Source organism: Petaurus breviceps, unplaced genomic scaffold (assembly GCF_028583685.1).
Source record: "Petaurus breviceps papuanus isolate PSGF00001 unplaced genomic scaffold, PetGlider_PUasm1.0 90731, whole genome shotgun sequence".
Classification (NCBI taxonomy): domain Eukaryota; kingdom Metazoa; phylum Chordata; class Mammalia; order Diprotodontia; family Petauridae; genus Petaurus; species Petaurus breviceps.
The window spans coordinates 11,919,442-11,944,857 of NW_027187325.1; the positions used below are offsets into that span (position 1 = coordinate 11,919,442).

At 38.2% G+C, this 25,416-nt stretch overlaps 1 long non-coding RNA gene across 1 annotated transcript; it reads left to right on the forward strand.

Annotated features, from left to right (window-relative positions):
• The first annotated feature begins 550 nt into the window (after positions 1-550).
• LOC138145230 (uncharacterized) lies at positions 551-18,556 on the forward strand. The gene is made up of 3 exons (XR_011164153.1): positions 551-1,301; positions 2,669-2,775; positions 16,972-18,556. It is a non-coding gene; the product is annotated as an uncharacterized lncRNA (long non-coding RNA).
• The last annotated feature ends 6,860 nt before the right edge of the window (positions 18,557-25,416 follow it).

The window sequence follows — 25,416 nt, forward strand, 5'->3', positions numbered from 1 at the left end:
TAAATATCAAGGTAAATATTTGCCATGACCCATCCTCTAGTTACACTGTCTGGTACTCATAACCTTGGGATGAACATAGGCAGCTAGGTAGTGCCCTGAAAAGAGTATTTTAATTTAGAGGGAGGAGGTTATGAGTTCCAATCCTGCCCTCAAGACACTTCTAGCTATGTGACCCTGACCAAGTTACTTTATCTGTCAAGGCCTCAACTTTCTCATCTAAAAAAAATGGCTTGTTGGCCTGGACATCCTCCAAAGTTCCTTCCCAAGTGTTTCTTATTTCACTCTCTGGGAAATTCCTTTTCCTGATCTTGGTAACATTTACTGAAGTTTCAGTTTCAGAATTCTTTCAAAGGAGTTTAAAGTCATTTGGCAAGGGGGAGGGGCGTGATGTTTCAGGAACCCCAATAGCCAGAGTCCCTGAAAAGCAATCTGGAAAGAATTCACAGGCTCAAGCATTCTCTGAGTCATGGTGGTAAAAGTTTGTTGTTATGCTTTACAGCAGGCAAGAGTTCTTGCTGAGGGAATCTACAACCTTAAAGGGGTAGAGTTAAAGTTTTTTTTATAGGATAATCCATAAAATAGCCTGTGCCAATTATGCTAACTAGGTGAATCAGGGTGGGATTAGGGAGGAATTAAGGAGTGGTCTGTTCTTAAAGGAACATGCACTTTTAATATCTACTGCACAGGCATATTGCCCAGAATTCACTGAGAAATAGCCCAAAGGGGGCTGCATGGAGGTGTGATTTTAGGCTTGAAATGTCACTAAGTCAGCTAATAGTCAGGGTTGATGGGAAAATTCAGGTAGTCCCCATCAATGTCTTGTTAGACAAGACAGATGTTGGGAATAGACTTATGTTCCAAGCTAACAAGGGATACAGGATGTGTATCATGAGCTAGGAAGTATACATATGACTGAGTCTAGGATGTATACAATAGGCATGCCCCAGTACACAGCTGCTTCAGCCAGTACACAGCTGGGTCAAACTACTCAATTCTACGGGTACAGCTGGCCACTGTATCAGGAAGAGAGATAAGTATTTTTCTAGAGTATGCTGCCCTTGAGCTAGAGAGAAACTGCCTGAGACAGTGTTTTGAGGCAAGGGAGAAACGTGATTTTACAAACTGGATGTGATTTTACAAATTGGGGTTCAAGCACAGGCACCCAAGCTTCCCATCAATTTGACTTTACAGGAAGAAAACTGAGGATTTTATTGTAGGTCACCTAAATAAGGTGATCATGGATCGAAAACACAATCAGTTCTCACCTTGGTAAACTCTCCCAGACCGATTTATTTCCTAAGGTAAGACAGTCCAAAATGGCATGGGGGTGGGGAAGTTAGAGAACCATAATAACACATTTTGACCTTAGGTCATGGTAGCTGGCCCCCATGCTATAAATGTTCATACTCCTGACTTCAGCCTTTTAGAATCTCTTAAAAGATTAACTCAGGTATGAACTCCTTTGAAGATTCTCCCAGTAGTTAATGTTCCAGATCCCCACTCCAAATAATTCTGTGTTGATTTTATTTCTGGTAGAGACCTTTCATGGATCTAGTGGTAATTTCATGGGTCTAGGGGATTCCTATGGGGAAAACTCCCTCCACAGATGCCAATTAGCAATTTATAGTTTTAGAGGGTAGCCTAGGAACATTAAGAGGTTAAATGACTAGTCCAAGGTCACTCAGCTAGAATGTGTCAGCAATGGACTTGAATCCAGCTCTTCTCATTCTGAAGTCAAAACTACCCACTATGCCAAGCTGTCTCTCGACTTTTTTTTTTTGTATTTTCTAATCAGTGCTTGTGTTGTATTTCCTCTCACTGGAATATAGATAGAATCATTTTTGTTTCATCCCCAGTGCCTGGAGATCCCAGCACAGTACCTGGTCACATAGCAGGTGCTTAATAAGTGCTCCTAAAATGGAATCGAAGAGCACAAGCATTGAAGTCATCACAGCTAAAACGTGAGAAAACTCTCCGGTGAAATCCTGCTTACCTTGAACAAACAATTCAGAGTTCTAGGAAGTTACCCTAAATCTACACATTGTGATAAAAGGGAAAAGGAAATGACAGGCTCTGGTATTCAAGTCAAAGTAAGAAATAGTTCATTGTCTGGCATTCTTTGAATATCGAAGTAATTACTCAAATTATGGGCACTTCCATTTCAAATATTGCAAATATATTTCAAATAATGCAAATATATTTCAAATAATGCAAATACCAAAAGGGGCAGGTAAATTTGCAAGCTCTTACTGCCATTTGCATGCATTCTTCCCTAGCTTTTTTTTTTAAGGCTCAATGGAAACATGACCCATCTAACAGAAGGGATGTAGCCCTGTCTCCAAATTTACTACCTTACCCTTATTTAGGAAGGGTGAGAGGGGAAAAGACTTGTTTTGTGATTTCATTTCCCTTACTCTGTGTCACTGTTTGGTTTGCTATCATGGATGATTTGTTTTCATTTTAGATTTGTGGAAGAGGGGCATGTGGACTTTGTGTGGACATTGTTTTTAGTTGGTGATTCTCGTTTGTATAGACATAAAGTTTTTCTTTATTTTTTCCTATTAGTTATTAAAAGTAACTAGAAAAAAGTCTAACATTTTTTGATGCCTTAATGTTCGAAAAGTGTCTTACCTTCATTTTAACGTCACAACAATTATGTATTTTGCAGGTATTGGTGATATTCTTCTAGAGATGAGAAAAATGAATGTCAAAGAGCCCACCCATGTTCTCATAGCTGGGTCCAAGGCTGGGATCGAAACCAAGGTTTTCTTGATTGTATGTATCCAGTGTTCTTTCCACTATGCAGTACAGTCTATTTTACATCCTAAGTAAATTGAAAGTATTCTTTTAAAAGGATAAGTCAGATATGTACCCATATTTCAAACTTTCCATGATAAATAAGGTAGACCTAAAAATGTGAATGATGATTACAGTGTAAGCATTGAGCATCTCTACAACTAATAATAGCTAGGATATATATATATATATATCAGTATATATATATATATACTGGTATTTTGGTTTATCAGCAAAATTTTTGTTTCAGAGAAAATTCACATCAGTCTGGACTTTGCTACCCTAAGTCTTTGCTCTCTTCTTAGAAGCCAACCTCAGATCTAATCCATCCATCTCATTCCACCAAAAAAGAAAAAGGTAGGGGAGGGAGGGTAACTTCAGACAAGAGAAACTGTGTCATATGAGAAGTAAATGAAACAGTTCCCATTTGAACCTAGGTCTTTAGTAAGTAATACAGGTACTTTCCCTACCGTACCATAACCTCTCTCTCCTTGACTTGTGTTCAAGTTTGAAATTGCTTTAATTCTTACCACACTGATATGAGTATTGACTCCATGACTTCTCACATTTGTGTGATTCTTGACCATGTCCTTCCATGAACCTTCTCCAGAGAATCTATTCAACAGACTAGAAGTCTTTCTCTAGGTCACATGGACCAGTAGAGTAGAAAAGCTGTTTTTCTTTCAATCTAACTAGCCTAACCCCTTTTTCTATCATCTATTTCCCACTCTTACTCTTGAGAAAGAAAGGAAGGAAGGAAGGAAGGAAGGAAGGAAGGAAGGAAGGAAGGAAGGAAGGAAGGAAGGAAAGAAGGAAGGAAGGAAGGAAAGAAGGAAGGAAGCAAGTAAGGAAGGAAAGAAGAAGAAAAAAGAAGGAAAGAAAGAAGGAAGGAAGAAATAACCCATTACATATTTGTGCATATATAAAAAATAAATGTAATCAAGCAAAATAAATCCCTGCATGTGCCATGTCCAAGTACCCCCCCCCCCACACACACACACAAAGAAAGAGAAAAAGGAAAGCAGAAAAAAGAAAGAGCAAATCTACACCGTATCCATCAATTCTCTATCTGGAAGTGGACAACACGTTTCATCGTGAGTTCTTTGGATTTGTGGCTGGTCATTGTGCCGATCAGAGGAATAAGCCTGTGCCAGGCAGTGTGCTAAGCATCTTGCAGTTATTAGCTCATTTGAAATGTGTTACTGATCTCTCGTCCATTTTACTTCTCAGTGCCAGCACTTTGGGCAACCCAGAGCTTTGACTCCACAGAGACGACGATGGGGTTAGTTAGTAAATTAGAGGATATTTATTAGGCTCACTAAGTGCTAAGTGATGGAGATAAAAAGAGAGACAAAAATACCGCTCCCAGGGAGCTTCCCTTGTACTGGGGGAGACAACACGCAAACCCCCACATCTCTAGAGGAATGAAAAGAGGGAAGGCACTGGGGGAAAGAAATAAGGCTTCTTGAAGAAGCTGAGATTCAACATGAGTCTCAAAGGAAAGTAGACAAGCCTGGAGTTAGAGGAGAAAAATATTGCAGGCATTGGGTCACTTATTGAGAAGGCACAGTCAGAAGACAAAGCATCTGTAATGGTAAGGGAATTTGAAGATCTTCCCTGCCCCTTCGTGAGCCTCACTTGGAGCCCAACAAGAGAAGCTTGCTTAGGGGAGGCTTGTTTTTCAGGAAAGCCCACATCTTTTGTTACTTTGTAATTAGGCAGTGGGTCATGAGGGTTATGATATTTTCTGACCCTGGAGAAGGCTATATATACTCTGAGGTAAGGTTTTGCTTTGAGGTTCACTTATGGGAAGAGTTGTGTGATTTGGACAAATGAGACTCTGGGCAGCCATTGAGCCCCCAGATGTTGGTGCTTCTCTCTCTGGTAACTAGCTATGTATGTATGTAATGGTCAGACACCTAGAACCCCTCTCTGTTGGTCTGTTGAATTGTGTTATTTTCTCTGTCTGTATTTTTTGTCTGCTTGTAATTTCTGTTTGTATTTTCTCTGAAGTTCAGGGTGCTGACTTTTCCCCCTGAATTAAGTAAATTATACACACACACACACACACACATACATACATATATATGTGTGTGTGTTTGATTAAAGTAAGTTTGTTAACCCTTTTTGAGTTGCTTTCCTTTAAAAAAGCAGATCAGGAGCAGCCAAGTGGTGCAATGAATAGAGCACTGGCCCTGGAATCAGGAGGACCTGAGTTCAAATCTGGTCTCAGACACTTAACACTTACTAGCTATGTAACTTTGGGCAAGTCACTTAACCCCAACTGCCCTGCCTTCCCCTCTCCAAAAACAAAAGCAAATCAAATAACCTGTGCTAGCAGCCATCTTGGGTATGCTAGGGTGCTTGCTGTTACAGCATCATGTGCAAGGAACAGCAGAAATAATGGTATTGCTGCAGAGTAAAGCCTGTGGAGAGGAGTCATGTATAAGAAAGTGGGATAGAAAAGAAACAGCAAGGATATAAAGGGTTATCATTGCCAGACAGAGCATTTTATATTTAATCCTGGAAATAATAGGAAGCTACATGTGCTTTTAAGAATAGAGGGTAACATGGTCAGATCTATGTTTAGTAAAATCATTTTGGCAACTTCGTGAAAGTGAGGAGAGACTTGAAGCAGGGATAGGAAGAAAAAAGCTATTGAAACCTTTTATGTATGAGGGAATGAGGAGCTATACCAAGGCGTTGGGTTGTATGAGTAAAGGAGTTTTATATTCACACACACACACGCATATATATACAGTATATGTATATTGTATATATACATATGTGTATATCCGTATGTGTATATATATATATGTCTATGTATGTGCATACACACATACATATTTATGGTTTTCTGAAGATAGAAATGTCAAGACTTGGCAACTGATGGTTGAGAAGGAGAGGTGTCAAGGATAACACTCAGATTTAGAGCCTAGGTGACAAGGAAAATGGTGGTACCTTGACAATAAGAAGACATTTTGAAGGAGAGTTTGGGGAAAAAGATAAAGAGTTTTGTTTTGAACATGTTGAATTTGAGGTGTCTATAGGAAATACGCTTCTATAAGGCCAAAAGGAGATGGGTTATGGAAGACTAGGCCTTAAGACAGAAGTTGGATCTATAGATCTGTGAATAAGCTGTATTGAAATCATCATTGAGGGGTGGAGCCAAGATGGCAGAGTAAAGGCTGAGCTCCCCCACAAACTCCTCCAAGTACCTTTAAAAATGACTCTAATCAAATTATAGAGCAGCAAAAGACCCCCCCCCCCCCAAATGGAGTGAAACAAATTTCCAGCCCAAGACAATTTGGAGGGTCTGCGGAAAAGTTCTGTTGCACCAGGGTGAGAGAGGAATGCAGTCCAACACAAGCCATGCCAGCACAGAACAGGGCCCAGCAATACAGGGGCAGGCCCGCAACAACCGAATCACTGGCAGCAGTGGTAGTTCGCAGACCTCTCAACCCACAGATGCCAAAGACAACCTGAAAATTCCGCAGGAAAGGTCCATTGCACCTGGGTGACCGAGGAGTGCTGTCCAGTGCCAGCAGCACCAGCATAGTCCAGGCCCCATCAAACCAGGAGCAGAGCTTGGGAGCTACTGAATCAGCAGTGGCAGTGGATGCTTCTGGACTTCTCAGTCCACAGATGGTAAGGAGGTTGAACAACTGCTCAGAAGGAGATTACATGTGTCTCTTTGCTAGCCTTGAGGCAGGACTCTATGGCTTTGCCCATACTCAGATCCAGGTTGCAGTCCTAGGTGGCAGTCCCATAGTGAAGAGGAGGGCTAGCATAGTACAGCTTCATAGTTCCAAGACAGGAAAGAGTGCTTGTAGTCTCTCACAAACTAGAGCACAGGCTTAAGTTCAAATTTAGCCTCAGACACTAGCTGTGTGACCCTGGGCAAGTCATTTAACCTCCGCCTCAATCCGCTGAAGAAGGAAAGGGTAAACCACTCCAGTATCTTTGCCAAGAAAACCTCTTGGGCAATGTCATCTTTGGGGTCATAAAGAATTGGACATGAAGAATGATCAGACGACAACAACAGCCAGTTGTAAAATATACTACAAGGCATTCCAAAAAGTAATAGAAAAGATTTTGGGATTATCTCCTCTTCTGAGCTAGGAGGTAGTGGAATATAGTAGAAGGAGCAGTGAAGTCAGAGGACCTTCATTTTTGTCTGGGTTCAACTACTTCTACTCTGTGTAATTTTGGGCAAGATAGTCATGGGTGCCATTTTCTGCACTTATAAAATGAAAGGAATGGATTGGTAACTTCTAGGGTCACTGTGTTTAGACTGATGGTCCTACACATTTTATTTTTTCTCTATTATAAGAATAGTAGAGTGGAAAGAATCAAAGGCTTTGGAGTCAGAGGATTTGGGTTTAAATCCCCTCAGTCATTTCTAACCTCTCCAAGCTTCAGTTTTCTCTTTTTTGAAATTAGGTGTTTGGATGAGATTAGCCTGGCCCAGATGAGATCATGGAAAATTAAGAGTTGGCTGTGGACTGGAAACTCCGGTGGCTGGAAGGCCACCAAAGAACCCAAACCCCTACAAATATTGAGGAGAAGAGTTACACAGAGGCAGCAGTATGCTAGTTCCAATGAGCCTATTGTTAAATTTTCAGGGTGAGCATGTACATCTCAATAATCTGAAGTTGCTACATATCAGGGCTTGATTCACTGTTTTATTGATTGCTAGATTTAAGAGAGTATTAATAATGAAGGTTAAACATAAAAGTGTGTACATACTTTAAAAAGTGCTGGAGATTTTAGTTGTTAAACATTTACCAGCATACCCCTGTATTGTTCTATAGACATTCTTTGAGCTCAACAGTTCAGTAGAAGGCTCAAAGAATTTAGTCCTCTCCAGAAGAGAGTTCTGTAGGCTGTGGGCTAATGATAATAATAATAATCGCAACAGCTGGTTATTGATCAAGCCCAAGTTGGACTACTGAGGCACCTTCCAAACTCTGAAATTTTATAATTCTAGGGAAGGGCAATGCTCAGCCAATGTCTTCATTTTTATTCAGTTTCCATTTTTCAGAGTAAAAACTTTGTTTAACTAGATCTAGAACTACTCTAAGTACATATATCTTTTCTGCTTTGTCCTTTCTCCCAATGTAATGCTGATTTTGACCATTATTCAAACCATTCAACAATTTGCCACGGTACTACTCTCTAGAATCTTGCCTATGACTCCCCAAATTCTTTTTTTTTTTTTTTGCTTTTTGAAGGGCAATTGGGGTTGTGACTTGTCCAAGGTCACACAGATAGTTTTTGTGTTGTGTCTGAGGCCAGATTTGAACTCAGGTCCTCCTGACTCCAGGGCCAGTGCTCTATTCACTGCACCACCTAGCAACCCCTGACTCCCTAAATTCTTTAAGATACTTCACTTGACCCTCAAATTCCCTCAAGCTATCTTATTATTTCCTTTCTTCAACTCCCATCTCTAGGTACATGATCCTATAATATAGTGTCCTATAGTCTAAAAAAAGTCATCTACAGGGGCGGCTAGGTGTATTCACACAGTGAATAGCATTGGCCCTAGAATTGGGAGGACCTGAGTTTGGGTCCAACCTCAGACTCTTAACACTTACTAGCCGTGTGACTTTGGGCAAGTCACTTAACCCCAATTGCCCCTCCAAAAAAATAAATAAATAAAAGTCATCTACATTCACTGTCTACACCTTCCTTTTCCTCTCAACTCATGTAATATAGTTTCAACCTTGTCACTTAAATGAAATTCCTGTCTCCAAGTATAGCAGTGAAAAATCTCAGTTACCAAATCGAATGGCCTTTTCTGGAAGCTCTTTATTCTTTCTGCAATCTCTGCAGTATTTGACACCATTGAGCACCTTTCCTCCTGTGTACTCTCCTCCCTGGGTTTCCATGACGCTACTGTCCCTAAGGTCTCCTATGTGTCTGGCCATCTTTTCTTAGTATTCTTCGCTAGGTCATCATTGATGTACTGTTCACTGAGTGGAGCTGTCACCCAAGGATCTGACCTGGAGCTTTTCCCTATTTAGATTGTCAGTAATCTCATCAGCTTCCATAGATTCAACCATCATCTCTAAGCAGACTACTCTTAGATCCACATAGTCAGCCTTTCCTTAGGCCTGGTTTCACATCACCAATTCCCTGTTTACAACTGAATCAAAAACATCAAAATTCCCATTTGCAACTGAAGGTCCCATAGGCAATCCAACTCAACATGCCAAAATGAAACTCATTACATTTCTGCCTTCCCCACCTCCACCAAACAACCCTTCTTCTGAATTTCCCTACTTCTGCTAAGGATACTGCCACCCTCCCACCACCTAGGTATCCAATATAGTCATTCTCTACTCTTTCCTTTCCCTCATTCCCCATGTCTAATCAGTTGCCAGGTTTTCTTGATTTTTCTTCTAAAACATCTCTCACATCTGTTTCTCTCTACTCACACGATGACCACCTTAGCTCATACCCCCATCTCTTCTTTCTTATACTGTTGCAATAATCTCTTAAGTGGACTTTTTGCCTAAAGTTTCTCCCCTCTCTAATTCTTCCTTCATCTGGCTGTTCCCAAAGCACAGGTTTCATCTTGGTACTCCCCTGATCAAGAAGCTTTAATGACACTCTATTGACTTTAAGGTGAAAGACAAACTTTTGTTGGAGTTGGCTTGAGAACCCTTCACAAGATGACTCCAGCCTGTTTTATTAGTCATGTGACTCTCCAGTCTAGCCAAATTGACGGACTTGCCATTGTCTTTACACAGACTGTTTCCATTCTTGGACTACATTCCCTCTTTACCTCAGCTTTCTTAGAATCTTTGGATTCCTTTGAAATTTAATTCAAGTGCTACATTCTACATAAGGCTTGTTCTGTTCCCACCAGTCGCTGGTGCCCTCCACTGCTCATACGAATTTGCATTATATGTACATACATACATACATATATACACACATGTATTAGATATGTTTATGTATAATCATATATACTTATATTCACATATGTGTGTGCATGCATAAGTATATTCCTTATATATTCTGATTTCATCTGGAGTAAAAATGTTAATATGGGTATTCTTCCAGTAGTTAATCAACTTTATTGGACTAGTATCTCAGATTTGTAGAATCAACAGTTAATCTTCTTAGACATTCTAAAAACTGTGCACCTCACCCAGAACTGAGGACCATAATCCATTTTTAGTCAAAATATTCATGGTCTCTGGAGGATGAGTCTTCTGGAATTAGTTAGGCCAGTTCTTGGGTAGCAAACACCAGCTGTTACAGGGATTACTCCAACATTGGAATAAGACAGATCTTGTTCTTTACTGGCTTAAGCTTTGAAAATCTAGGGTCATTTCCATGCCATAACAAACCATTAGAGAAGAACTTATGTGTAACACCTTATAACTATTTAGTGACTGTTTCTTTAATAAAATCTGTTAAATTCAATTGAAAGGTTTGTTGGTATCAGAATGCAGAAGACTTTGAATGTCAGGTTAGTCATTATTTGACTAGCAATAGTGAGCTATTGAAATGTCTTTAGTGGGCAAGTCACATGAATAGATCTGTGCATAAGGAAGATTATTCTGTCAGGTATGTGTGGAAAATAAATTATGGAAGGGAGAGGATGAATAGGGGAAACAAAGCTCTAAGGTGCCTCCATTATCCCCTGCAAAACAAATGGAAGGCAATAGTGGCATCAATAATACAGAATTCTAGATGATCCCCAAATCTTTCATTTTGAAATGGACTATGTGGTTGTGCTTTTTGAAAGCAAATTTCTCTTTTCACTTTTGCTTTGATTGTTTCCACATAAAAATCAGTTGACATTTTTTGAGCCAACATGCATGGTCTAGGCAATAATAGCAATGATCAGAAATCCTGGTAACAAAAGAAAACCAGCATGGAAAGAATGTTCTGTGACAGATAATCCACAAAGTAGATAAGCTCATCTGTATATAAGCACGATCAGATCATCAGATTTTATTTTGGAAGCCAACTGCTTTGTTCTTTACAAAGGAAGGATATCTTGTAATATGCAATAAATAATTTTTTGGAGATTTTCTAGGAATTCCCAGCCATTTGGTCTTTACAGAAAGTTTTGCATCCGTTCAGGAAAAGGAAAATTAGAGGTTGAACTAACAGACTCCTCTTCTCCTCCCTGCTCCCCCTCCCCCATTCTCACTTCTGTTTTAATCATAGTTGATCACAAGGGGAAGTCCAGAGAGGGATTTGGAAGACTCTGGAAGATAGTGAGGGAGAGGCCTAGTATTAGAGGGAGGAAAATCCAGCAATGACCTTACCTTTATGAATAATAGCTTTTGTTTCACTTCTAGTAGTATACTATCCCCAGAGGACAACCTAGTATCTAGCAGGTAGATGTAGGGTTACCTTTGTTTTTCATGAGTAGACCAGATAATCATGGCAGGAGAGGTTCAGACTTGTGAAAACTGAACAATTTTGTTTCTTTCACACAAAAAAATGGGAGTGGAGGAGAATCATCTGGACATTTTAATCACTTTCCAATCATATTCACACACCTCTATGCAACACGAAAGGTTCAGACATCATTCTTCCCCTTGCCTCACAGAAATTTACTTAAGGATACAGAAAACTGGTTTTTTGGATCAGAGATTGAAAACTACAGTTATCTGTTTCAAGGGGAAGGGGAAAAAACCTGAAATCAAGAGATTATTTTAGCAAAGGCATAGTAATTTAGTGTTTCCAAGATGCAATCATCTTTGGGATATTTCAATGTTGACTCACTTCCCTTGATCAATTTTTGAGATGGGGCATGCAGGGTGGAGGGTGAATTGGTACCCACTTTGGTGGAGAAGAGGAGAAAGGCAGAATATTGTGGATGGATGATAATAACTCTATTAGACACTCATGTTTCACTTTAAAGTATAAATATATACAGTATCTCATTTGAGTCTCACAACAATCCCAGGAAGCTAATATTATAGATATTATTATTATATGTGAGAAAACTGAGGCTCTAAGATTCAATGACAGGACTTAGTGACCAGAAGACCTAAACTCAGAACACTGAGTTAAGTTTGTGACCCTGGGCAAGACATTTAACATTGTCAGACTCAGTTTCCTTAAATGTAAGACAGCACCCACTTCACATGGTTGTTGTGAAGATTAAGTGAGATGAGATATGTAAAAGTACTTTTCAAACCTTAAAGAGATACCTAAATACTAGTTATTACTTGCACAGGGTCACACAGCTATATACTAAGTATATAGGAGGCAGAATATTCGCCCAGGTCTTCCTGACTCCAAGTACCACATTTTATCCATATTTCACTGTAATGGTTGGAAGTGGGAGATCTGCTGACCTGAATTTTTTTATTTGATTCTACACTAATCAGGAGACTCTCAGCAAATTATTATGAATGTAAATATGTGAAATGAGTCCATAAAGGGACTGATCATTAGTGTATTAGAATTTCAACTTTTAGGAAAAATCTCTTTTTTAAAATTTATTTAGTATTTTTTCCCCAGTTACATGTAAAAACAATTTTTAGTTTGTTTTTAAAACTTTGGGTTTCAAATTCTCTCCCTTACTCCTTCATTGAGAAGGCATAATGGGAATGGAAATTTGAAGAGCTTCCCTGCCTCTTAATAGACCTACAGGGGGAGTTTGAAGACCTCCCCTGCTTTGAAATTATACTCTGCCAGGATAGCTAGGTGGCTCAGTGAGTAAGGTGCTGGTTCCGGAGTTGGGAGGACCTGAGCTCGGTTCTGGCCTCAGACACTTAACACACACCAAAAAACCTAACCGTGTAACCTTGGGCAAGTTACTTAACACCAATCGCCCTCGAAAAAGGCAAAAAAAAAAAAAAGAAATTATACTCTGCCCCTTAATAGGCTGAATGTAATCACATGGAGCCTGTGATGGAGGGAATTTGCTGAAGGATGCAGCAGAGCTCACAGGAACCTTCCCTGCTGTGAAGATAAACTCTGCCCCCTAAGTAGTCACATAGAGCCTGTGGTGGAAGGAGTTTGATGAAAGGAAGCAGAGCCCACAGGAAGCTGGTGGAGAGCTAGCCAGATGGTGGGGGACAGAGGAGCTCAGGCAAAGAGATAGAGAGGTTTGTGAGTAAAAATTGATCTTGTATTGGTTTGTGGGAAGACTGAAGGATGCTGTGGCTCTCAGCATTATTATGGCTTCTTAATATCTTTGGTACTATGATGGCATTGGCTTACTGGTTTTGGGATTTAGTTTTCTGGTGTCTAAATAAATGCTTTAGTTCTGTCCTCTATCTGGAGAATCTGGTATATTTTGTGATTGAATGCCATGTGATACTTATAGTCAAGGTCTTTATCATGATCATGGGCACTGTAAATATTGCATTGGCACTACAGAAGGCAAGCAATTAAATATAGATTATACATGTGTAGTCATGCAAAAGATTTCCATAATAATCATGTTGTGAAAGAAAACACAGACAAGAAAGAAAAACTCAAGAAAAATAAAGGAAAAAAAGTATACTTCAATCTGTATTCAGACACCATCAGCTCTTTCTCTGGGGATGGGTAGGATTTATCATCATAAGTTCTTCAGAGTTGTCTTGGATTATTGTATTGCTGAGAATAGCTAAGTCATTCATGGCTGATCATTTTATAATATTGCTATTATTTTGTACACAATCCATTTTTCTTTATCCACCCTTACAAATCTTTCCATCCAGGTTTTTCTGAGAGCATCCTGATCATCATTTCTTTCTTTCTTTTTTGGAGGGGGGAAGGCAGGGAAATTGGGGTTAAGTGACTTGCCCAAGGTCATATGGCTAGTAAGTGTTAAGTGTCTGAGGCCGGATTTGAATTCAGGTCCTCCTGACTCCAGGACCAGTGCTTTAATTACTGTGCCACCTAGCCGTCCCCATCATATACATATAGAATAAAATAGCATTCCATAATAATCACATACCACAACTTGTTTAGCCATTCCCCAGTTGATGGGCATCCCTTAAATTTCTAATTCTTTGCCCCTAGAAAAGAGCTGCTATAAATGTTTTTGTACATGTAGGTCCTTTTCCTTTTTGTTTTTTATCTCTTTTGAAATACAGACCTCATAGTGGTATTACTGTGTTAAAGAGTATGCATGGTTTTATAGTCTTTGGGCATAGATTGCTTTACAGAATGGTTGAATCAGTTCACAACTTCACCAACAATGCGTTAAAATCTCATTTTTCACACATCCCTTCCAACATTTTTCAATTACCTTTTCTGCCCTATTAACCAAACTAATAGATATGAGAATACCTCAGAACTATTTTAATGTGCATTTCTACAATCAATAGTGAGTTAGAGTATTTTTTGATATGGCTATAGATAGCTTTGATTCCTTCATCTGAAAATTGATCATATCTTTTGATCATTTATCCATTGGGGAATGACTCTTATTTTTCAAAATTTGACTCAGTTCTCTATATGTTTGAGAAGTGAGAACTTTTCAGAGAATTGCTTCAAAATATTTTTCACAATTACTAATGCTGGTTGTATTTCCCTCCATCCTATTATATCCCTCCTTTTCTTCTATTCTCTCTCCTTTCATGGTGTCCCTCTTTAAAAGTGTTTTCCTTCTGACTGCCCCTTCCCCCAATCTGCCCTCCCATCTATCAACCCCTTCCCCCCTTCTCTTATCCTCTTCTTCTCCTACTTTCCTGTAGGGTATGTAAAATAGATTTCTATGCCCAATTGACTGTGTATGTTATTACCTCTTTGAGCCAATTCTGATGAGGGTAAGGTTCACTCACTCCCCCTCTTTCTCTCCACTGAGAAAGGTTCGTCTTACCTCTTTTATGTGAGATTATTTGCCCCATTCTATGTCTCCCTTTCTCTTTCTCCCAGTACATTCCTCTCTCACCCATTATGTTTATTTTTTAGATATCATCCCTTCATATTCAACTCAGAGACACACCCTCCGTCTATATATCTTCCTTCTAACTACCCTAATAAAAAGAAAGGTCTTATGAGCTACAAATATCATCTTCCCATGTGGGAATATAAACAGTTTGAAATCATGACATCCTTTATGATTTCCCTTTCCTATTTACCTTTTTGTGCTTCTCTTAAGTCTTGCATTTGAAAGTAAAACTTTCTATGCAGCTCTGGTCTTTTCATCAAGAATGCTTGAAAGTCCTCCATTTCATTGAATGTTCATAGTTTCCTCTGAAGGATTAGATTATATTAAGTTTTTCTGGGTAGGTGATGGTTAGTTGTAATCCTAGCTCTTTTGCCTTCCTGAATATTAAATTCCAAGTCTTTCCTTTAATGTAGAAGCTGATAAATCTGGTGTTATTTTGACTGTGAATCCATGACTCTTGAATTGTTTCTTTCTGGCTGTTTGCAATATTTTCTCCTTGGCCTGGGAACTCTGGAATTTGGCTATAATATTCTTGGGAGTTTTCATTTGATGATCTCTTTGAGGAAGTGATTGGTGGATCCTTTCAATTTCAATTTCAATTTTATCTTCTGGTTCTAGAATAACAGGGCAGTTTTCCTTGATATCTTGAAAGATGATGTCTAGGCTCTTTTTTTAATTATGACTTTCAGGTAGCACAATAATTTTAAAATTATCTTTCCTGCATCTATTTTCCAGGTCAGTTGTTGTTTAGTGAGATATTTCATATTGTCTTTTTCATTCTTTTGGTTTTGTTTTATCATTTCTTGATTTGTTATAAAAGTCATTCATTTCCATTTGCTTCATTCTAATTTTTAAGGAATTATTTTCTTCAGTGAGCTTTTGGACTTCCTGTTCCATTTCACCAATTCTGATTTTTAAGGCATTCTTTGACCCATTGGCTTTTTGGACCTCTTTTATCATTTAGCCTACCCTGTTTTTGAAGGCATTATTTTCTTCAGTATTTTTTTGGTGTCTCCTTTACCAAGCTGTTGTCTCTTTTTCATGATTTTCTTGCATCACTCTCATTTCTCTTTCCAATTTTTCCTCTGCCTCTCTTACTTGATTTTCCAAATCCTTTTTGAACTTTTCCATGGCCTGAGATTAATTCATACTCTTCTTGGAGGCTTTGGCTGTAAAAAGCTTTGTCTTTGTTGTTTTCTTCTGAGTGTGTGTTTTGATCTTTCTTGTCACCAAGGTAACTTTGTATAGTTTGAGTTTTTTTTCCCATTGTTTATTCATTTTTCCAATCAAAAACTTTTAAGTTTTTCTTCAAAGTAGGGCTCTGTTTCCAGGGTGGAGGGTGCACTTTCTCAAACTTCTTGGGTTTTGCACAGCTGTTTCAGAAATACTTCTAGGAACCTGTAAGTTTTAAGTTCTTCTAAGGTTGTATGGTGGTGTTTACTCCTCTCCTGGCCTGTGTTCTGGTCTGTGAGTGACCACAGGCACTCTTTTCTTCCTTGGAACTATGAAGAGGATTCCCCTTCCACTGATGCTCCAAGCCCTGCTATACCAGTGCTCCTCTTCACCCTGGAATTGCCACTCAGGACTGCAACCTGGATCTGAGTATGGGCAAAGCAGCAGAGTGCTGCCTCAGGGCAGACCTCTGTAATTTCCCACTGACTAGTTGTTTGATACCCGTACTGTCTGTGGAATGAGAGCTCTGGAAGCAGCTGCTGCCACTGGTAATGCAGTAGCTCCCAAGGCCTGCTCCTGGTTTGCTGGTGCAGGGGCTGTGTTGGCACAGCCTGTGCTTGACTGTGCTCCTCTCTCACCCAGGTACAATGACCTTTCCTAACGACCTTCTAATTTGTCTTTGGTATCTGTGGTCTGAGAGGTCTGGAAACCACCACTGTTGCCACTGATTCAGTCACTCCAAGGCCTGCTCCTGTTTTACTAAGCCCTTGTCATCGCTGGCATGGTCTGTGCTGGACTGTGTTCCTCTCTGATTGGTGCATAGACCTATCCTGCCGACCTTCCATGTTATCTTGGGCTAGAAATTAGTTTCACTCGATCTTTGTGTGGGTTTTGCTGCTCTAGAATTTGTTTAGAGCCCCTTCTTAAAGGTATTTGGAGGGGCTTGGGGAGAGCTCAGGTGAGTCCCTGCCTCTTTACTCTGCCATCATGGCTCTAGATCCAGAAAAATCTCATCTTAACAAACAACAACCAAAATAAATTCTCCCATATACATAGTAGAATTGAGAAAGTTGTATGGATTTTAATGTAGTTTTAACTAATGAAATTTGTTGTACTTCTTTTCTATTCTACTCCAGAGAAATGGCAGCATATGAATGGGACCAAATAAATCTGAAATAAATACCTCATTGCAAGATCAGCTTTTGAAGACAGAAAAAGCAGACCCTCTAAGACATCTTTGCCACCAAATGGAACCTGAGACAACAGTAGTCATTTCATGTAATACCATGGTCTTTCCTTTTTTCTTTTTTGTTCTCCGTCTTACTCCCTTTTCTTCTTACTTCCAGTTCAAGTCAACAAATAATTATTAAGTGCCTACTGTATAAAGGATATTACACTAGATTCTGGGGATAAAAATATGAATTGAGACACAGTCTCTGCTCTCCTGTTTCTAAAAATCTAACAGATGATATGATAGATACACACCTAAGTATGGTGCAATGTAAAATATGTCCAAGACAAAGGAAGAATCTAGATCTAGATAAAATGCTCTAAGAAATAGGAAGAGACATGATTTTATGGTGGGAGAGGAATCAGGAAAGGCTTCATTGAAAAGGTGGTATCTGAGCTTGTCCGTTGAAGGAAGAGAAGGAATTTAGTGGATTGAAAGACCCACCCTAATGACCTCATCCCCAGTACAAGCCGCCAGTAAGACCTTGACCCCATTGCTGATCAGTAATGAAGCCCTGCCCTGGGGCTGGCCAGAAGCAAGACCCCCACCCCTGAGGCCTACTAGGAGAGAGACCCTGTTTCCATAACAACCTAGTAACAGGGCCCCATACCTGGGCTGGTACAACGACAAGATCAACCCAGTAGCAAACCCCATACCCAAGGTAGACCAACAGGGAGGTCCCACTTTGTAATACAAGTCAGAAGAGCAGCCTGTCATCCAGAGAAAGCAAACAACTAAGCCCTTAATCCCAGTGAAAACCAGCAGTAAAACCCAGAGTGCCAGCATAAAAATCTGGGGACAGGGCAGGACCAAAGCCCAGCTCTCACATAAAAATATCAAGTCACAAAAAAAGGAGGAGGACAGGGAAAATGAGGGGAAAAGGAGCTTGACTATACAAAGTAACTGGGGTGTTAGGGAGGACCAGGGCATAAATTTAAAAGAGGACAGTAGGGTTGAAATGGCTACATGGGAGGCCTCAAAGAAAAATCCAATTTGGTGTTAGGCCCAAAAGGAATTCTTGAAAGAGCTTAAAAAGAATTTTAAAAAGTAAATTAGGGAAGTAGAAGAAAAATTAGGAAAATGAATGAAAGAAATGCAGAAGAATCATGAATAAAGAGTCAATCCCATGGGAAAAGATATACAAAAATTTACTGAGGAAAATAACTCTCAAAAACATAGATTTGGTCAAAGAGAAAAAGAAGTATAAAAGCTCAATAATTAGTCAAAAATTAGAATTGAACAAGTGGAAACTAATGACTCTATGAGATATCAAGATACAATAAAACAAAAGCAAAAAAAAAAAAAAGAAGAAAATTTGAAATTTCTCATTGGAAAAACAATTGATCTTTAACATAGGTCCAGGAGAGATAATAGAATTATTGGACTACCTAAAAGCCATTACCAAAAGAGAAAAAAAAAAAGTCTTGACAACATCTTTCAAGAAATTAACAAGGGGGCGGCTAGGTGGCACAGTGAATAGAGCATCAGCCCTGGAGTCAGGAGGACCTGAGTTCAAATCCACCTCAGACACTGAACATAAAACTAGCTGTGTGACCTTGGGCAACTCACTTAACCCCAATTGCCCTCCAAAAAGCAAAAAATAAGAAAAGAAAAGAAAACTGCTTATATCTATTAGAAACAATAGAAATTGAGAGAATCCACTGACCACTGCCTGAAAGAGATCCCAAAATGAAAACTCCTGGCAACATCATAGTCAAATTCAAGAGCTCATAGATTAAAGAAAAAGTATTGCAAACAGCCAAAAAGAAGCAATTCAAATATCATAGAGATAGTTAGGCTTACACAGAATTTGGTAGCTTTAACATTAAAAAACCAGAGGGCTTGGAATATGATATATTACAAGGCAAAGGAGTTAGAATTACAACCAAGTATATAATCTTTCAGGGGGAAAATGAATATTTAACAAAATAGAGGATTTTCAAGCATTTTTAATTAAAAGACCAGAGATGAATAAAAAAAATTTGACCTCCAAAGACAAGATGCAAGAGAAACATAAGGAAACATAAGGTAAAAAAAAAAAAACAAGAGGAAACATAAGAAATTCAATAAAGTTAAGCTGTTTATATTTCTATATCGCAAAATAATACTTGCGATAAATATACTAATTAACAATCAATATAGTGATATTACTATATTGCTATAAGAACAATTAGAAGGAGTGTATGAAGACAGAGAGTGTAGATATAAGGTGACTTTGATGAGATGATACCCTAAAAATAAAATAAAGGGATGAGAACGAAAATTGCACTGGAAGGAGGGGGCAGATTAAATGGGGGTAAATTATCTCACATAGAACAGGCAGGAAAAAGTTATTATAAAGGAGGAGGAGAAGAGGAAGGTGTGGTGTGCAAAGCTTCAATCCTACACTCAGCAAAATGACCACAAAGAAAGAATAACATATACATTCAGTCTGATAGAGAAATCTATCTAACCCTATAAGGAAATAAAAGGGGACAAGGATAATAGAAGGGGGCAGAGGGACTGACAGAAGGGAGGGCGTATTGGGGAAAGCAGTGATTAGAAGTAAAACGCTTGTGAGAAGAGTAAGGAAGGGTAGGGGATAAGAGGTGGAGATAAACAAGTGAAAAAGAGCATGGAAGGAAATACAGTTTATCATCATAACTATCAATGTGAATGGGATGAGCTCAACCATAAAATGGAAGTGGATAGCAGAACTGGTTAAAAACCAGAATCCTACAATATGTTGTGTACAAGAAACACATTTGAAACAGAGAGATACACACAGGGTAAAGGTAAGGGACTGGAGCAGAATCTATTATACTTCACCTGAAGCAAAGAAAGCAGGGGAAGCAATCATGATCTCAGAGAAAGCAAAAATAGATCTAATTCAGAGAGATAAAGAAGGAAACTATATCTTGCTGAAAGGTGCCATAGACAATGAAGTCATATCATAACTAAATATTTATGCACCAAATTGTATGGCATCTAAATTTTTGAAGAAGTTGAATGAATTAAAGGATAATAAATAGATAACAAAACTATCCTAGTGGGGGATCTTAACTTTCCTCTCTCAGAAGCAAATAAATCTAACCAAAAAAATAAACAAGAAAGAAGTTAAGGAGGTGAATACAATTCTGGAAAATTTGTATATGATAGATCTCTGGAAAAAAAATTGAATGGGAACAGAAAGGAATGTACCTTTTTCTTAGAAGTACACAGTACCTATACAAAAACTGACCATGTGTTCAGACAAAAATGCACATCATCACCTCTGTATTTAATATTTTTCTAGAAATGTTAGCTGTAGCAATAAAAAAATCAATTAAAGGAATTAGAATAGTCAACGAAGAAACAAAACTATCACTCTTTGCAGATGACGTGATGTTATACTTAGAAAATTCGAATCAACTTAAAAATGACTTGAAATTATCAGCAACTTTAACAAAGTTTCAGTATACAAAATAGGCCCATATAAATCATCAGCATTTCTATATATTACCAACAAAGTTCAGCAGCAATAGATAGAGAAATTCCATTTAAAATAATTGTAGATAATGTAAAATACTTGGAAGTCTATCTGCCAAGACAAACCCAGGAACTATATGAACACAACCATAAAACACTTCACATAAATAAAGTCAGATCTAATTAATTGGAGAAATATTAGCTGCTCATGGGTAGACTGATCCAATATAATAAAAATGACAATTTCACTTAAATTCATCTTTATTCAGTGCTATACCAATCAGACTACTAAAAAATAGAGCTAGAAAAACAATAACAAAATTCATCTGGAAGAACAGAAGGTCATGGATATCAAAGGAATCAAAGAAAAAAGGCAAAAGAAGGTATTCTAGCCATATAGGATTTCGAACTCTATTGTAAAGTGGTAATTATCAAAAGAACATAGTGCTGGCTAAGAAATAAAGTGGTGGATCAGTGGAATAGATTAGGTATAAATTACATTATGGTAAATGACCATAGTAATCTATTATATGACAAATTCAAATTCCAAGTTTTTGAAACAAAAACTCATTATTTGACAAAAACTGCTGGGAAAACTGGAAAACAGTCTTGCAGAAACTAGGTATAGAACAGCATCTCACACCATATACCAAGATAAGGTCAAAATGGGCACATGATTTACTGTAAGCAAATTATGAGATCACAGAATAGTTACCTGTCTGATTTATGGAAGAATTCAGAACCAAAGAAGATAGAGTGAGAATTATAAAATGTAAAATAGATAACTGTGCTTACATAAACAAAGAAGTTTTTGCACAAACAAAACCAATATAACCAAAATTATAAAGAAAGTAGAAAACAGAAAAAATTTTGCAACAAGTTAGCTCTGATAAAGGCCTCATTTCTCAAATACATAGAGAACTGAGTGAAATTTGTAAAAATACAAGTCATTCCCCAATTGATAAATGCTCAAAGGATATGAACAGGCAGTTTTCAGATGAAGGAATCAAATGTAGTCATATGAAAAAATGCTCAAAGTCACTATTGATTAGAGAAATTCAAATTAAAACAACTCTGAAGTATCACCTCACACCTATTAGAGTGACTAATAAAACAAAAAAGGAAAACATCGGATGTTGGATGGGAAAACTGGGACACTAATACACTGTTGGTAGAGTTGTGAACTGATACAACCATTCTGGAGGGCAATTTGGAACTATGCCCAAAGAGTTATAAAACTGTGCATACCCTTTGATCCAACAATACCATTACTAGGTCTATATCCCAGAGACATCCAAGATAAGTGAAAAGGACCTATTTATAAAAATATTTATAGCAGCTCTTTTTGTATCGCCTAAGAATTGCAAATTGAATGGCTAAACAAGTTGTGGTACATATTTGTAATGAAATATTATTGTGCTGCAAGAAATGACAAGAAGGATGATTTCAGAAGAACCTGGAAAGACTTATATGAACTGATGCATAGTGAACTGAACAGAACCAGGATAATGTTAATGTTATACACACTAACAGCAACATTGTTCAATGAATTGTGAATGACTTAGGTATTCTTAGTAATACAATCATTCAAGAAAATCCCAAAAGACTAATAATGAAATATACTACCTTCCTACAGAGAAAGAACTGAAATTGATTGAATACAGACTGAAGCATGCTATTTTTCATTTTCCTTCCTTTTATTCAAGTCTTCTTGTACAAAATGACTAATATGGAAATGTTTCATATAATTACACATGTGTAACTTGTATCTGCTTACCCTCTGGGGGAGGGGGAAAGGGAGGCAGGAAGGAGGGAGGGATAGAATTTGGGATGCAAAACTTTAAATAAAAATATTTTTAAAAAATAAAAGTATGATAAATTAGGGGGAAAAAAAGATCCACTAATCAAACCCATCATGCCTTATCCCCTCTCCAGCATACAGTCTAAAACAGAAAATCATAAATGTCCATAATGTAAGGCTGCATGGCATCCCTTTTGTATTCCTTTTCCTCCTTTTATGCAATTTCTTTAGGATATTGAATTGTTTCCTTTTGTCTCTTTTAAGACCAGGACTCAGTGACACCCACTGGCAGTCTCCTCTGCCAGAATTATTCAGGCCTGAAGAGGCAGCTGAGTCCTCAAAATAAACAGAAGGAAATCTTACTTTTTGTTTGTTTTCGTGTATTCTTTTTTCAGCTATACCTGACTCTTCATGACTCCATTTGGGGTTTCCATGGCAGAGATAGTAGAATCGTTTGCCCTTTTTTTTTCCCCTCCAATTCATTTTACAGATGGGGAAACTGAGGCAAACAGGGTTAAGTGACTTGCCCAGGCAGGGAATTCTATCCACTCCTCCACCCAGCTGTTCCTGTTTATTTTTTTATCTTAAACCAAATGTGCTATCACACCTAACTCTTAATCATGAATCACCTACGATAATAATTTGAATGACAAATTGATAGAGAAATCACAAAGAACAGGTAATTAAAATCAGTTTTCAAAAGAAAACATTCTCTTCCCTTTCTTTTGGATATTGTTTGGCTTATGCTGCCACCTTGTGGACGACTGAGAGAACACATGGAGTTTTAACGATTAAGAGTTTAACTTTCAGAGCTGTGTGGGAATTTGATATTAAGTTACTCTATCTCTGGAAAATTTTAAGTGTATCTTGAGTAGACTAGTTATTAGCAGATGAAATGGTTGGTTCAGTATTTTAAAAACAAATTTGTTTCATCATTATTTACATTTAAACAAATGAATTTAGATGTATTAAATAGCATAACTTTTCAGCCATGGCTTGTAAGTTGCCATCAGCATTCTTTGTATATTCATTCTCATTCACTATTTTCCTCTTATGTAGTTACAGTAAGTGTGTGCTCCATTCCCCTAGTTCTCTTTCCCCTTTTGCTTTATTTCAGAAAGATTTTCCAAATTCTTTTTATTTCTCTCATTTGTTGGTCTCAATGACATGTTAACGTACAATAAAATACTTAACCACTTCCTTTTGACATTCGCATTAACATTCAAAGTGCTTCAAGTTTTGCTTTGTTTTGTAGTCATATATAATGATTCTAGGAAAATATGGGACTAGATGGTCCTTTTTTGATTCTTGTTAACATTGTGAGAGTAAACCAGGGCATTCTGGGAAAATGATGGAGCAGGTCAGAAATTCCCACACTCTCCAGATTACTTCCACAAACAGAGAATCTCCATTAAAAGAACTTAAAGCAGCAAAAATAAAGGGAGAAAGCAGTTATCCTCATAAGATAACTTGAGAGGACTTCTGAAAATACAGGGTCTCCAGAGGCTGTTTTGGCCTGGGTGTAGTGTCTGTAGGGTGTAGTGTACTACAGGCAGACTCCACTGAATCAACAAACAGCAGGCCCTGGAGCAGCTCTTCAGGGAACAGATTAAGCCTCAAGAAATTTCACCTCATGAACTTTTACCTCACAAACTTCCATCTAAGGAACAGCAGACAGCTGAGGTGGGGAAAGAAGCCAGGCCTAGTGGTGCTGACCAGAAGTGATACCAGGCTATGTTGTTGTTTGTTATTTACCCTTCCTTCTCAAAGAGAACCAAGGACGTCATGATGATGTCTTAACTTGCAAGTGAGTTGGATTTAAGTGAGGCAGGGCCATCACAAAGTCATCAGCCTCACTCTCTCCTTTAGGGTCATGTGAGTCCAGTAGCAAGACATAGGTCAGGATGACTGGAGATAACCCCAGGTGTAGTGGTTAAGCTAAGGTCTTTCTCAGATCTCAGATTGTCTGAGGAAAAACCCATTTAGCAATTTAAGGCTAAGTAAGAAATAAGGCAAAAGACGACCTGTTTGTCTACTCAGAAAAAAGAAGGAAAGGAAGGAAGGAAGGAAGGAAGGAAGGAAGGAAGGAAGGAAGGAAGGAAGGAAGGAAGGAAGGAAGAAAGGAAGGAAGGAAGGAAGGAAGGGAGGGAGGGAGGAAGGGAGGGAGGGAGGAAGGGAGGAAGGGAGGGAGGGAGGAAGGGAGGAAGGAAGGGAGGAAAGAATCAAACTGGGAGAGGGAGACCCTCAGAATTTCTGACCAGAACAAAACTGCTATAACCAGAAATAATACCAGGCTTTGGCTATGGGAGAGGAGGAGTAAACACATATTGGAAGAATGAGGAACTGAAGAGAGCAAGAACATTTCTGGGACAGCATGGCTGGGGCCATATTTGGCTTAGGGGAGGAAAGAAGTCCCTGAGGTCGAGCCCCTGGACAAATTTCAGAAAATGACAGTAAGGCAGACCTTAGGCCTAGGGCAACATTGCTTACAATTCCAAATTAAAGCTTGATTATAATAATAAGCTACTAAAAATAAGATAAAAATAAAAAAGAGTAAGCAAAGGAAAAAGAACCTAATCATAAATAGCTACTTTGGTGTTAAAGATGATCTGAGTTCATATTCGGAGGGAAGATAGTGAAGTAAAAACAAAACAAAAAGCCACTCCTACCCCAAAGAGTAACATCAAATGGTCACGAGCCCAAAAAGAGTTCTTAGAAGAGCTTAAACAGGAATTCAAAAATCGAACAAGAGAGTATATTTTGAATGATGGAACTACTGGGTCAAAAAATGTGATTATTTTTTAACTTTTATTTTATGCTATCAGATTGCTCTCCAGAAAGTTCCTACAATTTGCAATTCCATCAGCAATGAAGGAGTGTGTCTGTCTCTCTACATATCTTTTATTCCTATCACTGAAATTAATAGCTTTTCATATTTTGGCCAATTTCTTGGGTGTGAAGTAATATATCAAAGTTGTTTTAATTTAAACTAAATTAAATTACTAAATTTCTAAATTAAAATCTCATTAATCTCCTTTTATTTTAAAATCTTTTTTAAAATAAATTTTTATTGATTTTTCTCATCATCTAAATTTCCTTCTG